The sequence below is a fragment of the Anabrus simplex genome, chromosome 1, assembly GCF_040414725.1.
Source record: "Anabrus simplex isolate iqAnaSimp1 chromosome 1, ASM4041472v1, whole genome shotgun sequence".
NCBI lineage: Eukaryota > Metazoa > Arthropoda > Insecta > Orthoptera > Tettigoniidae > Anabrus > Anabrus simplex.
This window is the reverse complement of record NC_090265.1, coordinates 1,637,678,629-1,637,694,051: the sequence shown is the minus strand read 5'-3', so window position 1 is coordinate 1,637,694,051 and position 15,423 is coordinate 1,637,678,629. Positions and strand designations below refer to the sequence as shown.

Sequence of the window (15,423 nt, the reverse complement as noted above, 5' to 3'; positions counted from 1 at the left end):
TGTATATATAACGCCCCCCTCCCCCCCCCCCCCGCCCCAACTGCTATATCCGCAAACCCTGGTACTGTTTGTTGTCTACAATTCTTTTTTGCCCCCGCACTTTTCCTTCTCAATCGCCGCTACTGGTCAGCAAGGTCCCCCGACCTCTCCATCATTGAACACGTTTGGGATGACTTTGGAAGGGGACAACGCCCCAGTACCAACCTGCGGGATCTGGAGCTGCACTGCAACAACTGTGGACGAACTTGCCTCAGAAGAGGCTCCATAGGCTGCTTGACACGATTCCGAATCGCATAAGGGCATGCGTTCAGCCGGGGGGAGGAACGGGAAGAAGGTGTGTGTGTGTGGGGGGGGGGGGTGGCGGCGACGCCCTAATGACCTGGCCCATAAATTTCCACCTGTAACTGTGAACTGCCTTGTTTCTTTCATTCTATATCGTAATCAGTTCAATAAAAGCACTTGGTCTTTCAGCATATGTAGTTTCATTCACTTTCAAACACTCCTGGGTGCTTAAGGTTTTTTGTTAGGCAGTGTATATATATACATATATTATATGGTATATGTTGACCATGAGTGTTACCGATTATTTCAAAACGTTACCCGAACGGAGCTGCGCTATGTTTTAGAGATTTTAACCTCAAAGCAACACACATTAAAACACTGGAAATCAGCAGAAGTGGTTGGGGTTGAGCTGCAGAAGTAACAACAAGAAAGAAAATAGACATGAGTGTGTGTGTGTGTCTTATTAATAAATATGTATTGCAAATGGTCAGATCTTATTTTTCAACTGCCAAGTTGGATTTTTGCTTTCAAGGTTTGATGATTGCTCAGCGTACGATATTAATCGATATCGGATAAGGTTAGTTGGAATAACAACAGTACTTTAAGGTAAGTCACATGTAATTAGTTTGATCGAAAAATAATTTCTTACCATCCTCGTTCCAGGCTCCCTCCACCTGATAGGCTGCGGTAGCAGAGCCGAAGAGGAAGTCATCAGGGAAGCGGTTGCTGGCTGCGCGGGACCTCGCCGCGCCATGAACCAACACTACTAGAGCCAGCAGCAGGAGACACGATCGTGTTGAAGAGCCCATTTTGACAGTGGTCCTCCACCACACCCAATACCGTTTATATATACCAGGTTATCCCATGATAAGGAGATAAGCCTAATTGAGAATGGGTCATTAAATGATACGTCGTCTTTTGTGTGTGAAGACATATACACGACAATTTTTGGGGTAATCAACTACTGTCTCCTATCAGCCGAGCACAGATCAAGGATTAGCTACGATAAGCTGCTATAAGTACATTTGTACTGTATCCTTGAACTGCTCGGGATATGGGTGGAATATTAACAACGGTACTAAAGTGTACTGCTGGATTATTGTTGATAAATATGGGCTTGTACCAATATTGTTATTATTATTTAGGGACAATCGTGGGGAGACGATTCGTCCCATTTTCCCCGGGATTTTCCCATCTTTTCGCAAAATGTCCCACTGTCCCGAAATATTTTCTGGTGGCGCTCAAACTTTATTGATATCTTAACCTCACCGCAGAAAAGGCATTCCACTATTACATTAGAATAATAACATGAGATCAAATACTCTGAGAATCGGGCAGCGTTTCTTCAGTATTTAGATCTGTATATTTTGTAACTGTGATCGCAGTGGAATGGCTATTCCGTATGTTCATTTCATTTCACCGATTACGCATGGCTGTGTCAAAGAGTATTCCTGCTCCAAGGCATGAAGCTGTCAACGTCATGTACATTTTATTCATAAGATACATTAATAGACCGTCCGGCTCCATGGCTACATGGTTAGCGTGCTGGCCTTTGGCCACAGAGGTCCCAGGTTCGATTTCCGGTAGGGTCGGGAATTTTAACCACCATTGGTTAACTTCGCTGGCACGAGGGCTGGGTGTATGTGCCGTCTTCATCATCATTTCATCTTCATCACGACGCGCAGGTCGCCTACGCGCGTCAAATCAAAAGACCTGCACCTGGCGAGCCGAACTTGTCCTCGGACACTCCCGGAACTAAAGGCCATACGCCATTTCATTTCATTAATAGACCATTTAGAACTTTAAGTTACTGTATAGATAGTAATGTCGACTGTCGAAGGCAGGCTTACGCACTAGTCTGTCTGTCATTTACAGTGATATTGAGAAAACGGAAAGGTTTCGACGGCTGAAATTGGCACCAGTTATATGTTATGTCTTCTTTGCAAGAAAAATACAATAAACCTCTTACGATCACGAGTTTTGAACTCCTTTTAAAGAAAAATATGTTTCTGTCAGCGAAGTTATTGTATCATCGCTATGATGACATAGGTATACATCTATATCTATCGGCATGGTGTCGAACTGCGTCAGGCTTCTGTTGCTGTTCATAGGTATATTGAGAAAACGAGAACGTTTGACAGACAAACTGGTACAAAGTATGGGTTACGTTACAAGAACAGTGCAATGACACCCATCAAAATACTTTCAATGAAATGAATGACTTTGTTCCATTCTTGGGTATCAAGACATTATTTCCACGAAAGGCACAGCGCGTTTTGTGGCCATGGTCGTTAACCCGTCAAGTGTATAAAAATGGCTTAACGCTGTGGTTAGCCGGTTCGAGTCCTGTTGGTCGATTTCCTTTTTACCCGTAAAATGTTGGCCGGCAGGGTAGGAGGCCAAAAGACATACGTCAATATAAACCAGAATAGGCCTAATATTGAACAAATATCAAATTTCAATTTCTAATCACTAGCTTATTCACAAGAAAAATATGAGTCCCTCACGACCACGACTTTTGTGCTTTTAAAAAGAAAAATACGTTTCTATCTTTGAAGTTACAAGAGAAATGCAATGATGACGATCACACTTGAACTATTTAGTGAAAAATACTATCTTTACCTGAAATGAATGAATATCTTTTTCCCATTCTGGGCTATGAAACTATATCCATGGTTAGCACAGCGCGCATGGTGACGACGATCGCTTAGCTTTGCAGGTCAAATGATCGGGCACCGTGATTACATGCCAAATGCTTGGGTTAAATTCCAAACCTTTTCGTAGTACTCATATGGAGTGAGGGCATATGACGCTGTTGATGGTGATTCGTCCGTCGGATAGCGACGTAAAACCTTGAGCAGACCTTTTGGTGTTATTAGTCAGGAGTAGGCTATATGTCGGCAGGAGTTTCACCCTCTCCCTTCAAACTACAGTATCATATATCACGTCATTCATTTTATCTCGTTAACTCCTCTGATAATGTTGACGCAAGGAAGGGCATCCTGTCGTAAAAACTCCTTACGAAGATCCATTTCACTTCACACCCGACCCCGTATGCGTTGGGTATGCAAGTTTGAGGAATGAAATCTTAACAAATGTTGATCTTAGATGCTTCGTTGTAGGTTTTTCTTTGGTAGAGACATGTTTCGGCTGAGATGGAATTTCGTATGCTTGGTTCTTTCTCGATATAATGCCTCTCATTCAAGGAGGTGAGGTTGTCATTTTGTTGCACATAATAACATTGACGTCATCTACTGGCATAAGACTGAACCTTCTAATCTCTGGTTTCAAGCATTGGAGCTTTGGACTTAATTCATCCGGCAAGAATATTTATAGAGACTCAGTATGAGTCTGACAAAATACCAAATGACATTGAGATTGAAGATGAGAAGCGTACTGGAAGATGAAAAAGGATATTGTATTTTGGAAAGCGAGGTGGAAAGGGCGTTGAAGAACATGAAGAATCACAAGGCAGACGGTACTGATGGATGGCCGGCAGAGATATTAAAGTGTCCTGGAAACAGAGGTGTGAAGGAAATAACATACCTTTGTAATGAGATGTACAACAAAGGTTAATGGTCAGAAGACTTTCTCTCAACACTCATGATAACCTATTCCACAGAAGAAGAATTCCAAGAAATGCGAGGACTAAAGGACCATTACCCTGGTAAGTATTAACTAGAAGATTGTATGGAAAGTTAGACAGATATATCGCAGGAGAACAGTATGGTTTTTCGTAGAGGTAAAGACAGAGTGCAAAAGGAGTGGACTGGAAGGACAGAAGACTAATCAAAGGCCTTTAGTTACAACAGATGGTCAGAGTGAAGGTACGGAATGAGATGACAGAGGAAAGTAAAATTGGAAGGGGCGTTAGACAAGGATCCTGTCTACCTTTATCTAGAAAATATTGCTGGGAAATGCTGGATGGAAGAAGAGGAGTACGTACTGTGGCAGGATACTAGAGTGTATTCGATCTGGGGATGGCATGGTGTTGTTAGCAGAGACTAAAAAGGTTCTAAATGGAATGGTAGAAGACCTGAATTCAATCTGTGAGCAATATGGAATGAAAATAAGAACAAGATAAGGAGTATGGTGATAAGTGTACGAGGCAAAAAAGACATATGTCAAGATAAACCAGAATAGGCCTAATATAGAAAAAGTGTCCGCTTTCAAATATCTAGGAAGCATAATAACAGACGATATGAGAAGCAGTAGGGAGGTAAGGACTCGCATTGCCATCGCTAAAGAAGCCTTTGACAGAAAGGAGAGACTCCTATGTAGACGCTTGGACTTGAGGTTAAGGTAGAGACTGGCGAAATGCTTTGCTTGGAGTGTGGCGCTATGTGGAGCGTAGACAAGAAGGCTAAGGTAGGTAGATGAAAAGAGACTAGACCCATTTTAGATGTAGTTATGGAGAAGGATGGAAAGGATATCCTGGGTGGAAAGGGTACGGAAGGACGAGGTAATGAAGAGAGTTGGAGAAAAGAGGAACTTATTACAAACCATCCACACAAGGAATAGGAACTGACTTGGGTACTGGCTACGAAGAGACTGTTTGCTTATGGAAGCTTTAGAAGGATCTTTATAAGGAAGGAGAAGAATAGGACGGAGAAAATAACAGATGGTGAATAATGTCAGAAGAGTAGGAAGTTGCAAATAAACTAAGACGATATCTATACGTCCACAGAAATACACCACCAGAAATCCGTCGGGAGAACATGACGTCCATGAAAGTATTAGCTCTCACCTAAAATAATTTTCGATCGTCAAAGGTTGTATATTTAATACAGTTGTACGTAGCTTTTTCAAGAGTACTCAGATTCATAGACTTCAAAGTTCAACTCCAAACTCTAACTTCACTCAATATGGTTTGTAAGGAAATACTATAATACCTGTTTTGATTCCATTCAAATGCCATATAAAACCTGGAAGGTGTAACTTTTATACAGAAGATATATTGATATTCCATTTAGAGTGTCCTCACCAGTGGGCGGGGGGGGGGGGGCACGGCCGCTCAGTAAGATTGTTAGTTATAAGGGTGGCGCTCACATGTGGAAAGGTTTCCCGACCATGTGAGCGTCCACATAGTAGATTTAGTTGGATACAGATCTCTGCACATGGTTATGAGGGTGTTTAGGGTTTGTAGTAAGGATGTAAAGGAGAGGACATAAAAGTCTCTGGTAAGACCCCAACTAGAGTATGGTTCTAGTGTATGGGACCCTCACCAGGATTACTTGATTCAAGAACTGGAAAAATCCAAAGAAAAGCAGCTCGATGTGTTCTGGGTGATTTCCGACAAAAGAGTAGCGTTACAAAAATGTTACAAAGTTTGAGCTGGGAAGACTTGGGGGAAAGGAGACGAGCTGCTCGACTAAGTGGTATGTTCCGAGCTGTCAGTGGAGAGATGGCGTGCGATGACATCAGTAGACGAATAAGTTTGAGTGATGTCTTTAAAAGTAGGAAAGATCACAATATGAAGATAAAGTTGGAATTCAAGAGGACAAATTGGGGCAAATATTCATTTATAGGAAGGGGAGTTAGGGATTGGAATAACTTACCAAGGGAGATGTTCAATAAACTTCCAGTTTCTTTGCAATCTTTTACGAGAAGGCTAGGAAAACAACAGATAGGGAATCTACCACCTGGGCGACTGTCCTAAATGCAGATCAGTAATGATTGATTGATTGATTGATTTTTATGTTTTAAGGGTGGCGCTTGCATGTGGTCCGGCTTTCCGCCCATGTGAGCGTCCACATAGTAGATTTAGTTTATTTTTATTTTGCGTACACATGGTAGATTTAATTCATATTTTTTATATTTTCTCTTTGTAGCGGGGACATGTATTTGGGCCGAAAGCCTGTAATGTTCTTCAATAAACATCACATCACATCACATCACATCACATCACATCACATACACTCAAGAAAACGGAAATTGCAACACCATGAAGGCATTGATCGTTTATGTTGATTTTCAAGATACGGAACGATGCCATGTACGTATGTAAACGATCAAAGTTTCAGACCAATTGGATTGTTGCTACAGGTCTCCGCACGTGATTGGTCGCGGAGGAATCAATTCCTGTATACGGACTCTGGTGTAGCGTAGTTGACTTGCAGTCTGTGCAGTGAAGTGTTCCCCGTCAAACATGCCTCGACGACAGAGAAGAGCACGCTATCAACAACTGTCGCCGTTTGAGAGGGCTCGGATAATTGGGCTGTGTGAGGCTGGATTATCGCTAAGGACTGTCGCTGCACGTGTTGGCCGACAGGCATCTACGGTACAGCATGTATGGCAACAGTGGTCAAATGAAGGTACCCACACTCCTATACCTGGCACCGGCCCAGCGCTACAGACAATTGTGAGAGAGAATCACCGCATAATTCGGATGGCCCGGATGGAACCCCATGCAACAGCAGCGCAAATTCGAGCAGCTGTGGCACCCCATGTTACACAACAAACAGTTGGTAATCACCTGCGAGCAGCTGGCTTACGAGTCCGTGTCCCTGCAGAAGGTGTTCCATTGACCCCACAACAGTGACTTGTAAGGCTGGCCTGGTGTCGAGAAAGATCGACGTGGGTCGACGAATGGCATAGGATCGTCTTTAGTGATGTATCGCGCTTCTGTCTTGCCAGCGGCGATCGCCGGAATCGTGCGCGCCGACGTACCGGGGAGAGGAGCCACCCAGATCTTATTGTCGAGAGGCACACAGGGCCAACACCAAGCATTATGGTCTGGGGAGCTATTGGCTGTAATGTGAAATCACAATTAGTGCTTGTTGAGGGCACTATGACTGCTCGACAGTACGTTGACAGGATACTCAATCCAGTGGTTGTCCCTATGATGGCAAACATCGCTAATAAGATGTTTCAGCAGGACAATGCCCGAGTTCACACTGCACGTATCTCCAGAGAAGCTCTCCACATCACAACCTTAGAATGACCCGCCAGATCTCCGGACCTCAGTCCTATTGAGTATATGTGGGAAATGATGGGTCGACAACTGGCCTACCGTCCTCAGCCACCCACAACTCTGGAACAACCGACCCGTGCAGTGTAGCAATCATGGGCCACAATTCCTCAGGAAGCGGTCCAGGGCCTTATTGACTCCATGCCTCGACGAATTCATCAATGTATTGCAGCTCGTGGTGGGCACATCCTGTATTGATTGTTGTTAAAACTTGAGGTCAGAGGGACCTGAAAGTGTAATCATGGAATCAAATCCGAACACTCGTCCTGCATGTTCAATTGCAGCAATGTAACGCCACTCCTTCTGGGTGTTGCAATTTCCATTTTCTTCAGTGTATCATATGCAACACCCCCTAACAATTATGGTAAATGACGTTAGGCTAGTTAACGTCATAGGGAAGTGCGCACACAAGAAAAAGGAAAAACAGAGCCAACAGACCAGAACATCAGGCAATAATTCATCAAGGATTCGTGGAAATTTGGAAGAGTACTGAAACCCAGCCATATAAAAACAACAAGTAAGGATCCCAAGGAATGCTGAGGCATCACCAAAAAAAGACACACAAATTTCAAATTAAAAAAATAAAAATATAAATTGATAAATAATATTTACATTAAATTAAATTTGAAAAATAAGTAATCTTTGATAAAATATTAATGAAGGGAAACTTGAAAAGAACAGAATAATATGTAGAATAATTAATATTTAGTTAATAAATAATTTAAATGTAAATAAGCATAGTTATATTGTAATTGATGCACCAGCCGACAACAAACATCACAAATTAATAGAAGATCTTATTGTCGAGAGGCACACAGGGAAAATGGGTTGGATAGCTAAATAGAGGGCTTTTGACAACCCAGTGGAGGATCGTTCCCCGAAATACCCACATAAACGTTGGTCCCACAATACATCACATAAATTTAAAACAGTACACATATACAGGCCATAATGTACACACAAGCCCGCACAGAATTAAAAATATTAACCTAAATAATTAGTAGATTAAATCACAATGCCATAGTAGGCTAGGGAATCAATAAATAAGAGAACGAGCCAGTTCAATAAACATAACTGAGTCAAACACACGAACTCCCCTCAAGATGAAACAACGACGCCACACTCAAGTTGACGCTATCGCAGTCAAGACAATAATGAATAATCATCAATCACGTAACTGCCAAGCCATGATGAGATAAGCAACAACAATAAGAAGACGAGATAATAACCGAACTCCAGATCGCTCACACTAGGGCTGCCCAAACCCTCAATTAAAACCCATAACGTTACAAGTTACATTACCAAATTACTACCATATAAAATTAATGCGGGTATATCAAAATAATTAGGACAATAATGTCATAAAATACCCGCAGTAAAGATGAAAACAAACCAATTAACCCTAAATATATGCCCCAAAGAAATATTAAAATTGACAAAATCTGACGATAATAATAATAAAATTTAAAAAACTGTAATAATTTGTGCAAGCGTAGTACTAGGTCGAAACACGGGGATGAGAAGGCCGAAACACACGAAAGGATGCACAAATAAATTAGATGAGAATCATAACCAAAATAAACACGGTAACGTGCACAAAACGCAACAATGATAGCGATAATTTTGAAATAGTAACCGCACACGCGTCCAGGAAAAGGTACAGAAAAGCACTCGCAAATACGCCGGAAAACAGAATAAATCCAAGTGAAAAACAAATTTAATCAAGGCAAAGGAGTATTTCAAAAGTTATCTAAGCAACAATGGCCTTTACCGTTACACACGGCACTCACGTAAATCTTGAACACAATTCCACAAATATAATTCGGATCACAATAAATCCAATAACTAAAGTTTAAATGACGCATACCCGTGTAATAATATTAACAGAAGTAAATCATAAAAGGCGTACCGGTACTTACATAGATGCCATATATGCCTAGGTAACTCCGCGTGTTTCACCTAATTACTACTGCACTCACAAGTAAGAATTTAAAAAAGATCCTACATAATTAACAATAATGTGGAAATACAATATATTAAAATACATTCATCATCGTCCCTTGGCGAGGCATATCTCCCTTATTACCCAATACCGACCGAGTCGGTCATTATATTAGAAGCTGGTCAGCAGTTATTCATGGCTACAGTAAGCGTCCACTATCGAACAGTTCAAACAATCGACAGACACATTCAGGTCGAGGCCACTAGTAGCGACACCGTCTAGCATTTGTACGCGCTCTGGCGAGCAAGGTCAGTACACAAATAGGAGTTCCAATCGTCGCACACAGATGGCGTAAGCGTACATTGCATGACTCAATACACACGTACTATGAACACATAGTTTAATTGCACAATTGCCCAGAAGGCACGCAATTTAAATATATGTCTCGTAGACTGTTCATAGTTCAAGTTATATTTTAATATATATTTTGCATTATTCATGCCTCTCACACACCACACCACACCACACCACACCACACCAAGTATGTTCAGTCTTCAGTCCTAAGGCTGGTTGGATCCTAAACAGCTCTGCCATCAGCTGTCATAGATGGCCTAGGCATCACTGAAGAGGCGTACTAAGGAAATGAGGAGTGAGGTAGTTTCCCGTTGCTTTCCTCACTGAGCCAGAAGTAGCTATTACATATCAGTCTGCCAAGCCCACTGAAATGCATGCACTAAACAACCCTATGAGCAACATTTTCACACCATTTATAGCAGGGACTGGCTGCACAAGGAATGGCATTACTAGCATCGCTCATACCTCAGCCACTTTCATATTGTCAAAGCCAAGGATAAGACAGAGACAGATCAATGAAAGTAACAAAATTGCTCTAGCCCGTATCAGAAGACATAGTGCACTGTAAACACTAGGTTCTGCCAGCAAAGGCACATCACATCACATCACATCACATCACATCACATCACATCACATCGCATCGCATCATTTAGAGTTTCCAATTACTTTACAGATAGTAATTTAGACTGTCGAAGACAAGCTTGCGTACTATTATTATATAATTTCGAATTCAGGAAAACTCCCTCTATTCAGGGAAGTGAAGAAAACAAAATGTGAACATTTGATGATTTACACGTCATCGTAACCTTAACTGAACAAAGAACATCAGACTTATGCACACAAGTATATGAAGCTACTAAGCACGTCGTTTGCGACATGTATCACTTGAAAAATGATTACTGTCTAGGAGCTATCAGAATTCTTGATATTCGACGAGGAGCACGGGCAGGTATGAAAGATGAAAGGCAAGAAAATCAGAGGTACATGATCACATGGCTGTTTATCATCCACCCTATAGCTCCAGCGAACGAGGTGGTGGTGATAACTATGGCAAAAGGAAGTAGAAGGCTTTTGTACTCCACGAAAGCCTCACAGAACACATTAAAAAGGAAACGGAGGCCAACTTGCCAGTTCAGAACATGAAAACTTTCTGGTTCGATGGTACTGTCTGATCATCTCCCCCGAATAACGAGGAAAACTGGATGACAAAAAATATTTGATGGGATTCGCTCCTGTGTTATTAAGATAGGAAACAACTCGAACAATTATGTTTGCTTGTGACTCCACTCTGTAAAAATGTGCTGAAGAGCTAACTATGGGCGGTTGCGATAGTAGAGCGCTGCTTTTCTGACTTCAAACTGGCAGGGTTCCATCCCGGCTTAGTCCGGTTGTATTGGGAGATATATACCGGCACGTAAAACAACTTCAATGAGACAAAATATCCGGCATCTCAACGTCTTCTTTAGTACGACAGATTAATTTCAAAATCAATAAATCATAAAACATGAGAACAATTCACCTAGCGGCATAATTCGTGCGATATTTGTATTTCTGGTACATTTTATCGCGTAGATCAAGGGCGAGGATAAGCCTCTAGTACACAAAATTCTAGTTTTGACCGTAGATGCGAAATATTAGTTCGAGATAAATACTTAACTCACTGTGCTGTATTCGTCAACATGACAAACTCCGTGGTTGGTTTTCGTGTTCACTCGTGGGGCAGGAAACCAGAGTCCTGTGTCTCATTACTTAAACCTGAGTCAATTATTTAGTCGAAAGGAAGGCCTCTTGTATTATATTGTGGTTAGACAGTCCCAGACTGTCCAGTTGTGGTTGAAAGATATTATTACTTCCAAAAATGACCACGACTACTGTTGAATTGTTCCTAAGTTACAGTTGTAATCTCGAACATAAATATAATTGGGAAAATACACCCCATTTCGACTATTTTCAATTATTAATTACTTTAAGATGTTGCTTGGAACTGATAGCGGCGTTAACAATAAGGCTGAGGGTGAAATAAAGTTTGAATCTGATGGCTCAAAATGATAAAGGGTGGCGGAATGTGAATTATCCGTGTTTTCTGACTTATCAGTATGGTACTCATTTGTACTTTCTCATAAAACTATAATCACCAATATTTGGTTTATTTAAGGGGGAAAAGTCTAGTTTATCGTCATATCTTGATTTCTTCCTAGCGAGGTCTTGAGAGTCTTTCATTTTTATGCCCTCCATGGCCCTCTCCTTATTTTCTACGAAGTGTCCCGCCTCTTATACATTTCCTCTAATTATTGTTAATAGAGGATGGTTCCCAAGTTATATTTCCTCTTAAACAGTAATCACCACTTTATAATTAAGCAGCAGCATTAGTAGTTGTAGGCTTAGTAGTAGTAGCAACTATTATAATTTATACGAGATGCTGGAGTGCCAGTAATTTGACCTAAAAGTGTTCTTTAGCACGCCAATAAATCAATGGACGCGAGTCTTTCATAAGTACTCTTAAATGCCGATCACTTTCAGCGAGGTGTGATTCTGCTCGTTTGAGCACAAAAGGCGAACACTTAGGCAATTCAAGAACTGTGCTGAGTTACGGCTCCTAGGAAAGGTATTAATTTAAAATAAAAGTGGTTTCGGAAATATAATGGCAGCTGACAGCTAAGGGGGGTGGCAGTGGTGCCGTCATATATAGATAACTATGTGAAATACACCTTTGTTTCAGGGAGGTTTCAGGAGAACTCTCTCCATTAAGTGAAGTGAAGAAGAATAATGTGACGATTTAAGGACTTACATACTCCATTTCGACTATTTTCAATAATTAATTAAATTAAAATTTTGCTTTGGGTTGATAGTTGTGTTAACATCAAGGCTAAAATCCTGACCATGAAATAAAGTTTGAATTTGATGATTAAAATTATAAAAGGTGGTAGAATGTGAAATATCGGTGTCTGCTGAGTTATGAGGATGGTTGCTCGTTTGTACCTCCCCTTAAAAATACAATCACCACTAATAATTTTGTTTGTTTAAGGGGAGAAAGTCGAGTTTATCGTCATATCTTAATTCCTTCCTCTGCGAAGCCTTGGGAGTCTTCCATTTTCACCTTTGTCGATACCTTAATTCTGCAAAGTGTCGCACCTTTTTCATTCTACCTCTGATTAGTGTTAATAGAGGATAGTTGCCAAGTTATATTTCCTCTTAAAACAGTAATCACCGCCACAGTCATCGCTTTATAATTATGTCGTGGTAATAGCAAATGGTATCAATTATACAAGATGCTGGAGTGCCAGTATTTTGACCTGAATAAAAGTTCCTCAGGACACCTATAAATCTACGGACACGGGTCATAAGTACTAGGCCCCCTATTAAACGCCAACCAGTTTCAGCGATTACATAGAGTGAGTGAATGGTCCTGATATTGAAAACCGCATCTCACAGTCGCAGTACGTAATCCCTGGGAACCATAATACGTCAGCTTTAGAAATGAAATATTTTAAGACGGGATCGTAAACTCACAAGACAAGAAATTAGTCACCCCTGGATAAATCTTTACAAGCATTATTTAATACCAACTCCGCCTCTGGACTTGATAACCACCTGGATTCGATTAGGAAGTGAATCTACAAGGTTGTGCAGGTACAGGTTAAGCCACTCGCTGAGAATGTTAATCGCACAATTCCACCAAATTGCGGGGATGCTGATATCGGCATTTTTTTCCGCTGTTCCAACAGTGCCCGCAGATTATCAATGCGGTTCAAGTCAGGTGATTTTGCAGGCCAATCGAGATATAATAGGGTGGAAGAGTGTTCATAATACCAGTCACATATGCGTCCAGCCCGATGAACTCTGCTGTTGTAATTTTGAAAAAATAGCATACTCATCATGCAGACGTTGACTGAAAGGCAACACCTGATCATCCAGAATGTTTAAATAAACATGCTGGTTAATGTTAGTGGTCATCTCAGAGAGCGGAGCCAATCCATGATACGAAAAACATCCCCAAAACATCACAGACCCACCTCCGACTTGAACCTGACCTTGCACACATCCAGGATGAAATGCTTCATTTGGCCTTCGGAGTCAGCTACTGTCCACCTTCAATAATTTCTGGCACATTGACGACGCGGAGGTTTATGTGCCTAGTGTGAGCAATGGCCTTTTGCGAGGTTACCGACTCCAAATGTTCATTGCATACGGTTCCTGTCGCAATATTCTCTCGCTGACAAGTTGGGATTGACCTTCATTCATTGATTGCAGCAAGTTCTGTCGGGTTTGGAAGCGATTTTGATTCACAAGCCGTGAAAGGCGTCTCCGGTTCCTCTCAGTCAGGATTAGTGATGGGTAGTTCGCGAACGAACTAGTTCTCGGGAACTACTTCACTCCCACGAACTGTGAAGTGTTTACTCATCTCTCGAGAACTACTTCGCGAACTGTAGGACTTCACGAGTGTGAAGGATTGGGAAGGAACTTGTTCGCGGACGAACTACTTCAGCTGTTGCAGAGTGCTCTGGTGGGAAAATTACACATTTTGAAGTAGTTCGTGAAGTAGTTCTTTCTTGGGAGCGAGAGTGTTGGAGTCTGGCGTTTAGCGCCACCGGCGAGGAAAAGGTTGACCAACGCTCAGATGTTTATGTTTCAGTCAGGGGATGGAATCACCACCAAGAAAAGGGTTCTCCTGCGATAGCAAATCCACGTTTAAAACATCTCATTTTCTAGTCGACAATATTTAACAGAAAGTTTGATTATCTTTGAAGAGAAACAGATTTTTCGTACACTTACATTTCTGAGGGTTTGAGAGCGGGAAGGGGCGGGGGGGGGGGGGAGAGTGTGAACTGACATTACCGGTAATAGGAACGTTCACCTCTATAGCATTTATGAATGTTACAGAGAAGTGCACCTGCGTGCTACCTGTTGTCCGCTTTGTGTACTTCCTCGTTCTGGAAAGCTCGCGAAGCGATGAAGCCTTGTGTGAAGGGAATGAGAAAGAACTTGTTCGCGAACTACTTCAGCGGTTGCAGAGTGCTCTGGCGGGAAAATTACACATTTTGAACTAGTTCGCGAAGTAGTTCGTGAAGTAGTTCTTGGTTGGGAGCGAGAGTGAATGAACTAGTTCCCAGAGGTGAACTGCTTCTTCCCATTACTAGTCAGGATCTTTGCCGACCACATTTCTGACGTCATGTTTCGAGGCCACGTGTAGTACACCACTGCTTGTACAGTCCCCTGCGAATCACCAATAAATCCAGCAACTTCATGCACCGTATGGCTATGGGCATGGCCAAACACGATTGCCCCTTTTTGCCACTCTGTCGCATCCTTATATCTACCTATGTTGGTGTACACTGTCCGCTTGAAACATCAATGTCTCACTGATCGCTACTGTTTTATGCTCACGTAGAGGCAGTGCGCGTGCGATTGAGCACGGGACTCGTTCGCTGTGCCAGTTGGCTTTACGATCCATCTGTGCGTGCGCAGTATTGTTTATGTCCGGTGAGCTTAACTTGATGGAAATTAGACAATACAATCTGGGAAGTACTTTGGGAAAAATAATGCATGGTAGTCATACGAACGTCCTAGATCTTGAATTCTTCCTGAACATGTAGTCAAAGCAACAAATGCCCTGATTATATACGGAAAGGAGTCTTTTGTTAAACAATACTCACTGTGGTAGTATGCTGTGTGTTGCTAGTCCTATCCAACCACAGCGACTAGTGCATAATATTATTTCCATATCTCTCATGAGTTTGGACAGACTGCTGAATCAAGCTTTTGATTTGATTTGTCTGTGACAGTATGTGCACTGAAGCAGGTGATGGTGGTGGTGATTATTGTTTTAAGAGGAAGTACAACTAGTCAACCATCCTCTATAGCCATTAATCAGAGA

The 15,423-nt window shown here is 41.8% G+C and overlaps 1 protein-coding gene across 1 annotated transcript in view; it reads right to left on the bottom strand.

The window, feature by feature from the left end:
• LOC136858640 (myrosinase 1-like) overlaps nucleotides 1-1,026 on the bottom strand; it is an 82,632-nt gene extending 81,606 nt beyond the window's left edge. Inside the window, exon 1 of the mRNA XM_067138345.2 lies at nucleotides 932-1,026. The gene's annotated coding sequence lies outside the window, so the exon portion shown is untranslated. The remainder of the gene's footprint in view (nucleotides 1-931) is intronic.
• Nucleotides 1,027-15,423: the final 14,397 nt, after the last annotated feature.